Source organism: Cloeon dipterum, chromosome 2, assembly GCF_949628265.1.
Source record: "Cloeon dipterum chromosome 2, ieCloDipt1.1, whole genome shotgun sequence".
Taxonomy (NCBI): Eukaryota; Metazoa; Arthropoda; class Insecta; order Ephemeroptera; family Baetidae; genus Cloeon; species Cloeon dipterum.
In genome coordinates, this window is record NC_088787.1 from 8,848,424 (window position 1) to 8,862,966 (window position 14,543).

At 38.0% G+C, this 14,543-nt stretch overlaps 1 protein-coding gene across 8 annotated transcripts in view; it reads right to left on the reverse strand.

Annotated features, from left to right (window-relative positions):
• The window catches only part of LOC135937756 (myelin transcription factor 1), a 176,329-nt gene that overhangs the window by 115,764 nt on the left and 46,022 nt on the right, over positions 1-14,543 (reverse strand). For all 8 annotated transcript variants that reach the window (XM_065480979.1, XM_065480982.1, XM_065480976.1 and 5 more), the window contains one exon: positions 1,507-1,539. The gene's annotated coding sequence lies outside the window, so the exon portion shown is untranslated. The remainder of the gene's footprint in view (positions 1-1,506; positions 1,540-14,543) is intronic.

The following is a 14,543-nucleotide window of genomic DNA, read 5'->3' on the forward strand; positions in this document are numbered from 1 at the left end:
GCTCGCTCGCGTATATTGCTTTTATGTGTCGCCGCGCCCGATTTTGACGAGCAGCAGCAGCAGCCCTCTTGATTTAACGCAATTTGCGTCAAAAATTGAATTTTCCCCCGACGACACTCTCACGTAAATATTTGCCCAGGTAATTTCCACAAATTCGCGGTAATGGGATTGGGTTTTGACACTAGAGTGACACGCTTAAGTGCGCTGGCCGCAATTCCCAAAGTTTTGCTTCAATTTCGACGCACAACACAAAAATAAAATACAAAGTTGGAGGACAGTTTCGATGCCCTTTACTTTATTCCTTAATTGGAAATTTATTTGCTTGATTTCAACTGTTTTTTTCTAGCTTTGTGGACAGAATTTTTGCTGTTTTATTTTGAAAAAAGGTAAATTTTCAACAGGATTCTATGAAATGAAAATTTAAATCTTGTTAGCACAACAGATTATTTGAAAAGGGGTTTCCTTAAAAAATTAATTGGTATTCTTAATCATTTTCGTGTTGAGGTTTACTGGAAATTTTAACATTGAAAAGAAAGTTGAAACAAATTCAGTTATATTTTTAATTGATAAAGATTTATCCAAAAATTCCGGCAATTAAAGCACTTTGGTGACCCTTGTTTTTAATAAAAGAAAAAAGTGATTATCTTTTGTATATTTTAAAAATAATAACTGTCCCCAACGTGCCTCCATTGTAGAAAATTTTTACATAAAATATTTTTAAATAATAAGGGCTCTAAATAAAATAATTTTTAAAATCATTTAAACCAAATGTTAATATTTTCTATTAAAAATTGCTATTCAAAGTGTCTCTTAGGACCCAAATTGATTTACATGTAATTTGAAAATTTCTGATTGTAAAAAATGCTCTTCTTGTGCAAACACCGAATTTTCCTGCTCGAATAGCGTGCGGCCGAGTGTCATATATTTCCCCCTGAGGCAGTGCAAACAAACAGATAAAACGGCGGCGTTCTCAGGAAAAGCGTGTGCGTCGGAAAGCACTCGAAAGCTAACGTTTCGTGCATTCCAGCAATAATTATCGTCACTATCGCGGAACGAGAGTGGGCACACGCCAGCAGCAGCAGCAAATAAATAAACAAAACTCGTCAACGACGAGAGCCGAAAGAAAAGTGACGGCTCGGTCACACGGCTAATTAAGCCGCCGAAACCGAATTTCCGCGCTAGTCAATACTAATAATAGCATTGTGTTTGCAGACGTTCTGTTGAACATGTTATTTCCCGAATAGCGAAAGCGGCCGAGGAATATACACACACATCCAAGTCAAACAAACTAACTTTTCAAAAAGTTGCCGTCGACGCTGCCGAAATGCGAGAGCGACAATCAATATCTGCATGAGCAGTGGTAGTATAGGAACACAAGTTGTAATGTCTGTTTGTTGCACACATTCGAGAGAGCAAACGAGCTCAGACCACGGCTGCAGATAATTGTTTTGTTCTGTACTCTACTTGATTTGAATTTTGGCGTTTCGGTGGATTAAAACAACTTACCTTCACTCTTGACGAACTCAAAGTGCCAGTTCTCTGCAACAAACAAAATCTTTATTATTAAAATGGCAATGCTGGAAGATTATTGTTACGAACACGCAAAATAGGATATATCAAAATTAAATGCAGTTAAAATTTCTGAAAAAAAAATCAAGATCTCTATTTTGACAGTATGAGTAATATTATTCGAATTTGTTTCTGATTTAAATAGCTCAAAACAGATCAATTTGATTTGGATGAAAATTAATTTTTACAGCACTGATAATTATCAGCGGGAGCCAGATGTTTGTTAAAATTGGTTCCCACTGCGCAGATCCAAGATGGCGTCCGAATGTGGGAAGCAAAGAGCTCTCTTTGGATTGCTGTACGAGTGTCAAGAGTTTGTTTTTACGATCCAAAAGACACAATTAGTACAAGTAATGCAAATTATGTCACAATATTGACCAAAACTCCGTTCTTTTCGCGCATTTTCATGTGACCGTTTTTTCGCGCCATACTCCACCAGACGCCATATCTGCGCGTCGCTAGAATCGGGACCCCGCTGATAATTATTAAGTAAATCTCAAAAAGTCCTCCAAGTTTTGCAACCATGAAAAAAATTGAATTCAGTGATCAATTTCAGTTTAATTTTAAATTTTAAATTGTGTTCGAGATAAAAGAAATTTAATACGGCTCAAATTTTATAGGATAATTTTCCATTAATTAAAAAAGATAAATTTTTAGTAAAAAATTCATTTAAAAGTTTCTAAAAGTGCAGAATTTAAATTTTGGCCAAATTACTCTACATTATTTCGCATTTTAGTTGCAGCGCATTTTCTTTGCTTAGTTTTCCTGACTGTAAAGCAAAATAATTATAGCCGGCGTCTTGGCGGCACGCTGAATAAATAAGAAGAAAGTTTTGCACGCGCGCTGGAGGATATACTGGCATAGAGTGAGAGAGAAGAAAAGCAGCAGGCAGCGCGAGAGGAAACACAACTGCCACATAATTGTGACGGACAGGCCGAGAAAGAGGGTGGAAACTTGCAGCTAGTGTGACAGTTCGGTTAAAAACAAAAACGGCGGCAGGAAAGAAAATAATGATAAACAGCAGCAACAGCGTAGCAGCAGCAGCGACCGGAATAATGCATTAGCGGATGGATTGGAGTGAGTTAGTGCCGCGCGCGCGAGAGAGAATGAGAGAGAGGAAATATAATTCTCACTCACTGCAGCAGCCGCCGCCGCCGCCGAGAAAGGGTTGCTGCTGATGAATATTTAAAAACGATAAAATAAACCATATCCGTGCATTTGAAAGGTCTGAAATGGATTTCTTGAGCGCGTGGGGGCTGTTGATGAAAGCCCTCGAGGCGCCTTTTGTTTCGCGAGTACAATTTCGTGTTTAAGACGCGCTCAGTTCAATGTTGCGATGCGGTTCAGCAGCGTGCAAAGTGCGTTTCGCTTGACCTATCTCCACGCAAAAAGTCAAAAATAGAAAATTAATAGCTATTTTCCTTTTAAACTTGACCTAGAGGGAATGAGCTAAAGCAGTTAATTGCAATAAACTATTAATTTAATTTATGAGTGCTTTTTCCTTTCTTCCAATTTTGTTTGATTTCACATCAAGGAGTTTCCTCGTCATTCCTTTGGATCGACGAGAATATTTAATAGAGATTTAACTATCAAATCTAAAAATTTTCTCTATGAATGTATAAAAAATAATAATAACTCTTGACTCTGAAATTTAAGACTTCTTAACCTAAAAAGAACACGCGTTAGGAAATTTTTCAACTATACGTAACAGAGAAAGTTAGGATTTAGTCACTTCTAATTTATTTACACGTTTTTTGTATTTTGGTCTAGTTTTACATCAATTTCGTCACTTTTCATTCAATATAGTTCATTAAATCACACACAAAATTAATTTAAATTATTATTTTGCTTTCATCCAATCAAGTGTTGATATCAAATACTAGTTAGTTTCATTTTTATCACATAAAAATATTGAGAAATTAGTCAAATAAATAAATGTTAAACTTTTTAAAACTAGTTTCAAAATTTTCGATAAAAATTCTGGTTACAAGTGTTGGTTTTTTAAGTGCCATTTCGGTTATTACTAATTTAAAATATATATTGGCAACGCCCCCTCCGACAACGCTAGTAGGTATTCAGAATTTTACCCGATCTAAATTTTCACGATGAGTAACTCACTACAAAATCCTCTCGCCAAGAGGTTTTCAATTTCTAAACAATTTAAAACATATTTTTAACTCCACCGCAACTTAAGTATTTAATTTAAAGTATTTTAATTTAAAATTAAATGGCATAAATATATAGCGCCTCATTAAAAAAATAACCTAGCTGTTATAGATAAATTAAAATTTCTATAGTAACGCAAATTCCCCTAGACGCGCGTTATACCGTCTCGTGTAAAGAAAGCGATTGGAGGCGATTTTTCCGCTGTCCGCAGACGGGCCGCAACCGAATTAAAGGCGGTAATTGCACCTGTCGGAAAAAGACGCGTCGACCGCTTGTGTTTCTCTGCTCTGCGCTCGGCGGGGGATAGAAAAGCGGACGCTATTATCGCAACAGCGCGTCGTGACAGCCGCTTTGGGTGACGCCGAGACGAGAGTTGCTGCTGGTTGCTTCTCTCGCTCCGCTCGTCCGGGCAGCGTTAATAAATGGCCCGCGGCGCCGCACAGTCATACGCAGCACGCGCACCTGATAACAACGCGCCCCGCGCCTCTCGTAATTTAGTGCCGAGCAATTTGCCGCCCGCCCCGATCGCAGGCGCCGAGCGAGCGCGGTTTCGCTTTCACACAATCTCGCAGAGACAACTGCTGCTAATTATGCAAATGCGTCGTCGTCTCTTCCTTTCATAGCTCTCGAGATAATATCCGTGCACTCTTCCATTCAAGACGAGACGAATTTGTCTTTCACCTCTGGGATTTGCCTTTTAGATCGTGCTCGCTTAAGGCAAACAGGATTTTTTATCTTTGAGGCGAATTGGATTTTATTGAATTTGAAGAAAAATATTTATTGGGATGCTTCTAAACAAGGATAACAGAAATAGAGTTTTTCAGATTGATTGATTTGACTATTTATCAGCCCCATTCACCTATAAACCGGTAAAAATCTACAGTTGTCTTAGAAATCATTAATTTTCATTCAAGCTGGCAATATTTTCCCCCGGGAAAAATCAAGACTATTCAAATCAATGTGTTTCTGACCCTCTATTTGATTTTTTGTCGTCTTTCAAAGCGTTTAAGACACTCGAAAAGCTCTAATTTATGTGATGTCTAGAAGAGAAATGCTAGGTTTTAGGACAGGTCAATTTTTCTTCCAAAAAGTATTTTATTACCTGCTTAAAAATTTCTAATTACTTTATTTCTGCGTGAAAAAGATTGTCTTACCCATAAAATCCAAGACTACAAATGGTCCAAAACATTTTCAGAGTTGGGTAAAAATTACAATTTTCTCTAAATCAATAAACGCAATATTTCAAAGCTTGTAAAAACTATTAATTAAATATAATTAAATATTGTAATCTTAAGAAAATGTCACAATTCTGTCTCACCAACGACGTATTACAATACATATTAGTAATAAATTACTTTTTACTTTAGTTCAACTTAATTTTTATTGATTGTTATTTTTAAATTTTATTTTAATCAATATTTTAAGTTGTTTTATAAAAATATAAAATTTATTTAGTTTAGTCTTTTATATTAATCAGCTTATTATGAATTTAGCATTTGTTAAACCAGAGCAGACATCTGTAAACATACTAAAAATATCAAATAAAATTATTTTAAAGTTGCATGGTGTTCACCGTTTCTTTAACTGTGAAAATATGTTCGATGTTTCATGTCTCTAAGTAAAGTTAAATGTATGAAATATTAAAAGATCAATAAGGAAAATTTATTTAAAGCTGGAATCCTACAAAATCATAAACCAGAGGAATACAATTTTTTATAAAATATAGTTATTTTGCCTTAAACTTTAATTATGCTCAAAAAATATTGAAGCAAGTACATTGATGTCGCACAAAAGGATTTGCGAACCGAAAAGTTTCAACCCAAAAAGACAATCCCGAGGAAGAATTAAAATACTTTCTTGACTCTACACAGCGTGAAAGTTTGAGTGCATTCCAGGAATCGAGGCAATTCGTCCGCGCCTCGGAGACGTTTTTCGTGCACAGCAGCTCTTTGAAAACTAATTTCGGCTCATTTCGCGGCGTCGAGCGGGGGATTTGATGAAATAAATTTCAACTTTCCAACTTTGCCGGGCGACGGATGTGTAGAATATTCTCGTACTTAAATATGCTCGCGAGAGCTAAAGTGAATCCGAGTACGGCGCGGCGGCGGCGGCATCAGGCGGAATGATTTTTGCCTCTTATTGCTGAGCAAACAGTGCTTATTATTTGCATAGTTGGTTTGCAGCGCGCGGCGGCAACGGCGGCCGTGTAAGGAGGAGGAAAAAGGGAAGGGTTGGAGCCGAAGGAGTGTTTAATTACTTCATGTGCTGCAAACCCTTTCTCTTTGCTCCTCTCACTCGAGTCCGTCATCACACACACACACACGCACGCACCCTCTCTGCCTCTCCCTCTTCCAATATGTGCGCCTCCAAGAACGCACTCAAGGTGGACCCGCGCATTACTTATTCAACAGCCAGATTTTCGGCCTTCAGCACTACGTTTCAGAGCTGAAATTTACTTCCGAGAGGGCCTCTCAGTTCCTACTGATTCCTGATCAATTATGAACGGACACGATTACGATTTTCAGATTCCTCGTAGCGCATGCCTGGATGCAAGAGGGAAATTTCGATCAAGGTCAATCAAAACGTTCAATTCATGTCTTAGCAATTGACACGTAATTATGAACATTAAATAAAAATAACTGCTGGTAAAGATTTAATTACATTGTTGGCTTTAGCAAGGAGCTGATGTTCGGATTTAGTGTTTGAAAAATCAGACTACAACTTTCAATTTGCATCAGCGATGAACAATTAAAAACAGTTTGTGGAATTTAGCAACAGTAAACCTCTACAATGGGCATTAATAAAATTAGGACCGATTCAAAGATAAATGTTTAGCATTTTGCTGAATTCTTGAAAAATAAAACAGTCTGTCAGGGATATTTTTGCTTGATTTCGATCCCTCTCGTTAGCGGTCTATCCAACGGTGTGCGAATTATGAGCTAAATTTTCCTGGCATTAAAATATAGAACTTTTTTCTTCAAGCTGCGGCTCTAATCTTAAAATAAATATCAATTCAGTACATGCAGATTGGACGCAAAATAGTTGGTTATAGGAAAGACCTTTTTTTAATTAGCAGATTGTATGATTTTAGTTCAATTTCGAAAAATGTAACTTCTGGTGAAAAAAATCATGATTTATAATAAGGAGACAGTGTTCACCGCTTGATTAGCATGCAAACTTTTGAACCGATTTTTTTCAAAATGTAAACGGCAACCTGGGAAATTTAACTAATTTTTAGAAATATTCCAAGCATGTTCTTAAATATTCTGTAAATCAAAAAGCCATTAAGAGAACTACAGATGTATCTTTTGGCCATGTACTTGACATTCTGTGGCCGGCGAAGAAATTAATTTTAAATCTTATAAAATCAATTTATGAAACACTTGTAAAATATTTGAAATCTCATAGAGCATCCAGGGAAAACTTAAGCTAAATTATATTTTTAGTACGTATCTAAATCAATATTTCCTTAATCCTCTTGCAAAATGGCCAAAATGATTAATTGAATTACGCTTTTAGAAAAGGCAATTTACTGTCATTCTCGTCTTCAAAAAATAAAATAATAGGTAAGCATTTTAGTAAGGCGTCTTGCTCTTTGGTGAAAAAAACATAATTCAGAAAATTAATTTAATTTGTAATACAACATTCGCTGATGCAGTATGTAGTAATCATATATGGTGCAGTCAATATTAATATTCTTGACAATGTTGCTCTCTAATAATATAAATCTAAAATTAAAAGACTCTTTAAACCTCTTAATTTTGTGAGATTATATAAAAATATTATTTCTTCAAAAATTTTCTGAAGTGTTTTAAACTTTCAAATTTTAGTAGCTAATATAAAACAAATTAGTTTTTTAATTTTTAAATGTGCTATTTGATATCTTCCCCGCATTTTGCTAAGTCTCCCCTAGCAGCAGAATCAAAGCCAACTGCAGGGCCAGAGCGCTTACTTTTCCTTGAGAAAGTCTGAGAAACGGACTCTCTCGTTCTCGCGCACGGTTTGATCCGTGCGAGCAGTTTGCGGCGCGGTCAATATTTGTCTTGAATAATAATTGCATCAGTGATTCGGCGGGGCCGCTTTGATGAATCCATTGGAGGCCGGCCGGCACCCTTCTCGAAAAGCAGCTTTGAGACGCACACACTCGGCCGCCGGAGAGGAGTGTAGGAAGAGGAAAATCGAGAAGGCAGCTCTCGAGCTGGCGGACGGGCAGCAGCCGGCCGCAGCGTCAAAAGGCAACCCTTCCGCTTGATTTTCGTGTTCGGCCCGGTGGTGTGCAACCTAATGTATCTCATTAGAGGCCGCAGTTTGCGCTCCAATTTATCTCTGCTGCTGCTCTCTAGCCGCGCAAATGCTGCTGACTCACAATGTAATGACTGCCCGGCCGGCCGGCAGGCGCGCGCCCCGTAAAAAACCGGCTCTAGCTCTCGCTATGGCAACCCCTTTAATTATTTGCCACCTCCTCCGCCCCCTCCCTCCACCCCCGCGCTCGAATTTGCCTCCCTAATTGATTCCGAGAGCCAAGAGATGCCGCCGAGGATTACAAATTGCACTTCCGCCGTGCCCGCTTTTTGCACTGATTTTGCCGAAGTATGTATAGTGTAAGACAAGGCCAACACCGTCTTTATCCCTTTCTTGCTGCCCTCAAGAAGTTGCAAATTTTCCTCCTAACTGACCCAGATCGAAATTAGAATAGAAGCAACAGTATTTTTTTCTGCGATATTACGGTACGGAATAATTCTTATTCTATACAAGAGATACAGTTTAAAGCAAGAAATTGCGTCTGATTCAAAGTTGCGTTTGAAAATATGTTATTTATTTTGAGCTCTGTATAGATATAACAAACTGATTCCTAAAGAACCATGAGGAAGTACTGCACAAAGTGGAGGTAAAAAATCAGTGTTTCGAAAGTGAAGGCTTTTTTAAATAATTACGATAATTACGAAAAATCTGGTTTTTAGGCGGCTAAATTGGCTAAAATTAGGGAAGTAAATAAAATAAATTAATATACTGAAATTGGGTGAATTTACAAGTAATGTCCATTTAAGGTACGTGTTGTTTTTCATATATAAATATCAACTCAATTGAAGTACTTTTCTACGAAATAAACTAAGATCCACGGGGAAAATTTTAAATCTGGTCATTTAAGCGAGTTTTGGATTCTCGAGAAGGTTAAAAATCTTATGGGATTGTTTCGAAATTGTTTTTGGGACCTTTATTATTATTATTTGCCCGAAAATTATGATTTTCATCAAGACGAGTCGATCGGTAGCTATTTTTTCGATTTCCGGTTAATTTTTCCCATGTTTGGTTCATTCTTTAGTTCATTATTTGAAGCCTGATTAACGACATTGTGTAACTTCACAATGGCTTGAGATAATTTATTCAAATTTCAGATTCAAAATATGATTTTAATGCGGTTCAGCATGGTAATTTCACCCCATACATCCCCACATTCAAAAGAAGTTGAGAGTTAGTTTCATTCCCCTATGGAATTTATATTTCCCAACCTGAGATTTTAGTTTTTAAGCAACTTAATGATGGAGGATGTTACATCTAAGTATCTATAACAGCACAATTAATGTTTTCTATAGTACATATTTATGCAACCTTTTTCTTTCTACTTCGAGTAAACTATATAGAAAATTATGTCGATATGTTTGCAACAATAAAAATTATTTTTTTCAATTTAAATTTTTAAGAATGTTGTTTTTACAAATAAAACAATTTTTTGAAGTTAAAATTTTAAATAAAATATTATAAATAATATTATAAATTGCTTTAGAAGCAGGGCTGTGAATTAGTGGGGCTGCTGCAAAAGCGAGCGAGTGTTTCAAAGGGCATGATCAAGAGTGGCCGCTGCCGCTGCCGCTGCCGCACCATGTACCCTCGGCGCTGCGACTCGGCGGCGGAGGCCCATTCGGCGAATTCGGTTTCGCAGGGCAAAAGCAGCGTGTATCCGCCGCATTAAAAGCCGGGGCTGGCTGGCTGGCGTGCGCACCGAGCGGGGGTTTGAACACATCAAAGCCGTGAACCGCATCTCTGCGGTTGAACAACTGAACTTGGAATAGAATGAACCAACGGCGGCGGCGGCAGCGGCGGCCGCCGCCGCCCCGAGTGTGTGTGTGTGTGTGTGTGTGTATCAGAAGTAAGAGAAGAAGACGATGATGAAGGAAGGGTGGCTAGGGGCTCTCTCTCTCTCTCTCCGCAGCTGCGAGAGGGTTAACGCGCGCTCAGCCTCAGCCAGGACCCTCTTCGCCCACCCAGCCCGACATTTGATCTCGAATACGTACAAATTTCGCAAAATTCGGTTCACGGAGACGAGTTTGAGGCGCTAAAGGGAGATTGTCATAGTGAAACTTTCACCGGAACTTTACACTCCACTTCAGATCAGATTCGCAGCATCTTTAGAGCAGTAAAATTCGTTAACTAAATTCTGGAACCTGTCTAACGGTCCTTTAAAATTAAAAAAAAATCATATCACATTGCACGCGTGTCAAGATGATTTTGTATTCCTGAAATTAATTCATAAATAGGTATCTATAGTTTAAGAGCTTGAGGTTGATAGCCCTTTACACTAAACCCTTACCAATGCATCTCTTAGTTGATTTTTTAGCTTGTTTATTGTGTCTGTAAATTTTTTATTATTTAATAAAATGTTAAACCTATAAAATCTTTGGGCATGTAAACTGTATTATTAAAAATTTTTATTTTTATTTTCCTGCTGTTTTTTCTAGATAGAATGACACGGGTTGCGGAGTTAGGAAGATTGACTGAATTTATCTGAGCTTCCAAGTATCACCAGACAGTCAAAAGAGCAAAATTGCAGCTATTTGGACCGTCAGATGTCTGTTATGAGAGTGCATCTCTGAATTACAGATGAAATTGAGGCTCAAAAATTAAGGTCCAAAAAATTTAATCTGGAAATCATTGGATTTGCTTGTTAATTTCAATTAATTGGATGAAAAACAAGATTTTAGAACTTTTCAGGATATACGTATTAATCAGTGGGGTCCTGATGGGCCATAAAATTGGCTCCCACTGCGCAGATCCAAGATGGCTTCTGAATGTGGCAAACAAAAAGTTCTCTTTTGATTGACGTACAAGTGTCAAGAGTTTGTTTTTACGATCCAAAAGACACAATTAGCACAATTAATGCAAATTATTTCACAATACTTGGTTCTATTCGCGCATTTTCGCGTAACCGTTTTTTCGTGTCATACTCCACCGGATGCCATACCTGCGCGTCGTACGAATCTGTACCCCGCCGCTTAATACTTGCACAATGATAAATTATCTTTGGCACCCAGGGTTATAAAGAAAACAAATTTTTGACAGCTAAAGGTGATTAATTTTTTGTTGTATTGATGAAAGGAACGTGCGAAGTTGTCCCTCTTTGTACGATGTTTAGATGTGCGACTAAACCCCTCAAGAAGGTTGTTATTTTCAAAGTCCCGACCTTCCCAGTAATTTAGTTCTAAGGGAACACAATAAAGCTTTGTATTTATAGTAGAATATAAAAAAAACAGACCACCTCTTGATTTCCAAGAATTGGATTCGATGCGCACATCGGGTTGTGTTGAAATAAACAAACAACGTGTAGATTTATGACCCTCAGAGGATGACTGACCTTTCTTCCATTCTCAAAATGCTCTTATTTGTTCACAAAATAGCGGATGTTCTACTCTTTAACCCCCAACCAGCGTCCTTCCACAAGTATTGTGTTAGAGGTTTCTCAACCTAAATCCCTATCCATATTGTTGTTTATTGAAAATATTTATTTTATATACCTACAAAAATAGCATAGAGATATTTCAACCAGCTAAATTGACAACCGTGTAACTTGTAAATCAATTTTCAGTCCAGCCACTAGATATGAAATCCATTTTCTATAGGAAAAAAATATCAAGGAAATCCTAAAATGAAAAATTTCCGTGTAGATCCTGGCCGAATAATTTTTACACAAAATCAAGAAAGACATTAAGTTATTTCTCCCTTCAAAGACAACTAGCACGGCTGCAAGTTTGAATTTAAATTTGCTCCGCGCGTCTGGCCTAATGGCTCGCCCGGCAATTAGGAGCGGCCGTTTTTGCGGTCTGGCTGGCGGCCTCTCGAGGCCCCCGTGCGAGAGGGCTCCGCTGAAAGGGTTGCTCCTCTCTCTGTACATGTAAGCAAGCGGGTGAGTAACAACTGCGTGGCTGCATCTTGCTTCTTTGAGTTTAATTACTGCCAGACTTGGGCTGGCAAAGACCCTTTCATGTCGGCCGAAAGGAGTTTCTCCGCCGCTGCCGCCGCCGCCGCTGAAAAGATCTTTAGCCATGGACTGATGAGCCCGGCCGGCCGACCGACCGACGCTCTTTCTCTCTCTCTGCTCTTTCATGCGCCGTCATAGATAATTAGAGACCTTTGATTAGGGTTAATGAAGGTGCGGCGAAAAACTGAATACGTGTGTGATCACCGCCGATATTACGCGGAACGTGTACGAAGAACAGCACACCCCCGATCCGATTTGCTTTGGTATGGGAGAATGTTGACAAACTGCGAGGTGAGAAAAATCTGTCGATTATGGGGAAGGAAAGAAATGGATTTTTTGATAAATTTTCTGCAAATAAGCGGTTCAAAAGTGAGATGGAAAGCTTTAAAATAATTTATCTTGAGATTTCATACCCAGGAAAATTTAATTTTAAACGCTATGAGACCAGTAGCATAATAAAAAACAGTGTGTCAACTAAATCTCGAGTTTCCAGACTAAAATTTACAAAAAGTGCAAAATGCTCGACGCGTATTTTTATGTCCCAGGGTGTACTGAAGTAGTTTCAGGATGATGAACAATCAACCACATTGCGCAATGAGGTGGAAACAACAAATAATTATAAAAAATTTTCGTGTTTTAGGATGAAAAAGGGTCGCAGGGTTGATATCTTTGAACTGATTCAGGGAAGGTTCAGACTAGTCTATTGGTGTGTAGTTCTTGAAAATTTTGACCTCTAGAAAATGAGATTTGATTTAAAAATTTTGACTCATTAAACCTAATTTTTGCGAGTCCAACTTTGAGAATGCAAGTTAAGTGACTTTAACCTTTTTTCTACGACTTTGGGGCCAGCAAGAAACTTGTTCAACTATTTGACAAGTCGAGTTTAACGGTGAGTAAATGTTTGTTCCAAATTTTAAACCCGCAAATTTGGGAAAGTTTGGGTTTTCTCAATAGTGAACTTGGTCAAATGGGACTAATGACTAATTTCATGAAAAATAAATTTTATCAAGACTCTCAGAGCCCTGCCAGAACTATGTACCTTTCAGAAATTAATCTCTGATTAAGGTTTGGCACAAACCTAGTTAATTCACAGACATTTTCCATGCTCCGATAAAATTCAGGAAAAGCATCAAGCTATCCCATTCAAATCCCAAGTTAAACGCGGCGGGTATAAAAGCGGAAATTTTACCCTCAATTGAACCCTTTCAAGCCCATCAGTTTAATCTTGTTGCAAACGTCCACTGGTGGCAGGAAAAAGCTGTTCTCCCGTCGCTTCGGGAAAAACACTCACTACTCGAGTGCGTGGGAAAGTGCGGGCGGGCGGGCGGGCTCCCCTTTTTATTTAGAGACCAATTCAGGAGTATCAGTGAACGGCGAAAAGGTAATTCGCTATTAGCTGGCGAAAAAAAATCATCGTGTCGCTTGTTGACGAAAAATCATCCCCCAGCGGCAAGCGAGGCACGCACCCCGTTTGCAAGGGAGAATATTCAACCCCCGACCGACACGGCGCGCATATTAGCGGCGGCTGCACAGCCGTTTTCCCTAACAATATTTGCGGTCGGATGAAATTACCGACACATGCGCCGCCTCCTACTGCCTCCTCTTGCTCGCATAAGACACAAAAACGGGCGAGGGAAAGATTAAAAATTTTTCCGGCCGCGCGCAAAAATTCCGGCGCACCTGCGGACACGAGGCAAAGAAATTAATTCCGAAAATATTTATTTAAAAATTCGGCCTTTGATGTTTTTTGCCTCTCGCGCTCTCTCGGTTTGCGCCGCTGGAGGAGAAAACTTTGCTTTTTTTCTCATCATCTACCTTTTCTCTCTCACTCGCTACATTCCACCCTTTTTAATAATGGTAATTACTTTTGATATTAAAAATTGCGCTCTCCTTTGCACGCGAATAAGATTCGTCCGCGCTGTGAAACTCCATTTCGGCTCTGAAACAGAGTGAATACCGAAACTCGCTACTGCGGCAACCGTGAAATAAATCGACCTTTTTGTGTATGAAAGCATGAATACAGAATTTTTTGTTTTACTCGTCAAAACACAACCATGCACAGAAGAAGAAGAATTTGATCTAAAATTACCATTTAATTATAATTTATATTTTAAAAAAATATTAATTTTTGTTGTTTTAATAAATATATTCATTTTTGCGTTGCTTTTATTCAATAATGCTGGATTGTTAATTTTTGAATTCTGTCTACTTTTGATATATTTTAAGCTAAATAAATTAAATTGTGTTGAGCAATTTGTTATTCATAAATATAATAAATTAACTTCCATAGAAAACATTGTGTAGAGTTTTAAATTGTGAAGAATATGATGAAAACATTTGCACAAGCTACAACAATCCTGAAAAAATTAAAATTTACTTGAGAATTTTAGACAGCCGATTTTTTTCTCTTAATTTTAGCTATTTTAACATGACTAATCTCTGCTACAAATTAGGTGTGATCTGTTTAAAAAAAAAATGAGCATTTATTTTTTGCTTTTTCTTCCAAAGTCCACAATCTTAGACCAATCACCAACAACAATCAGCCAAAATGCGA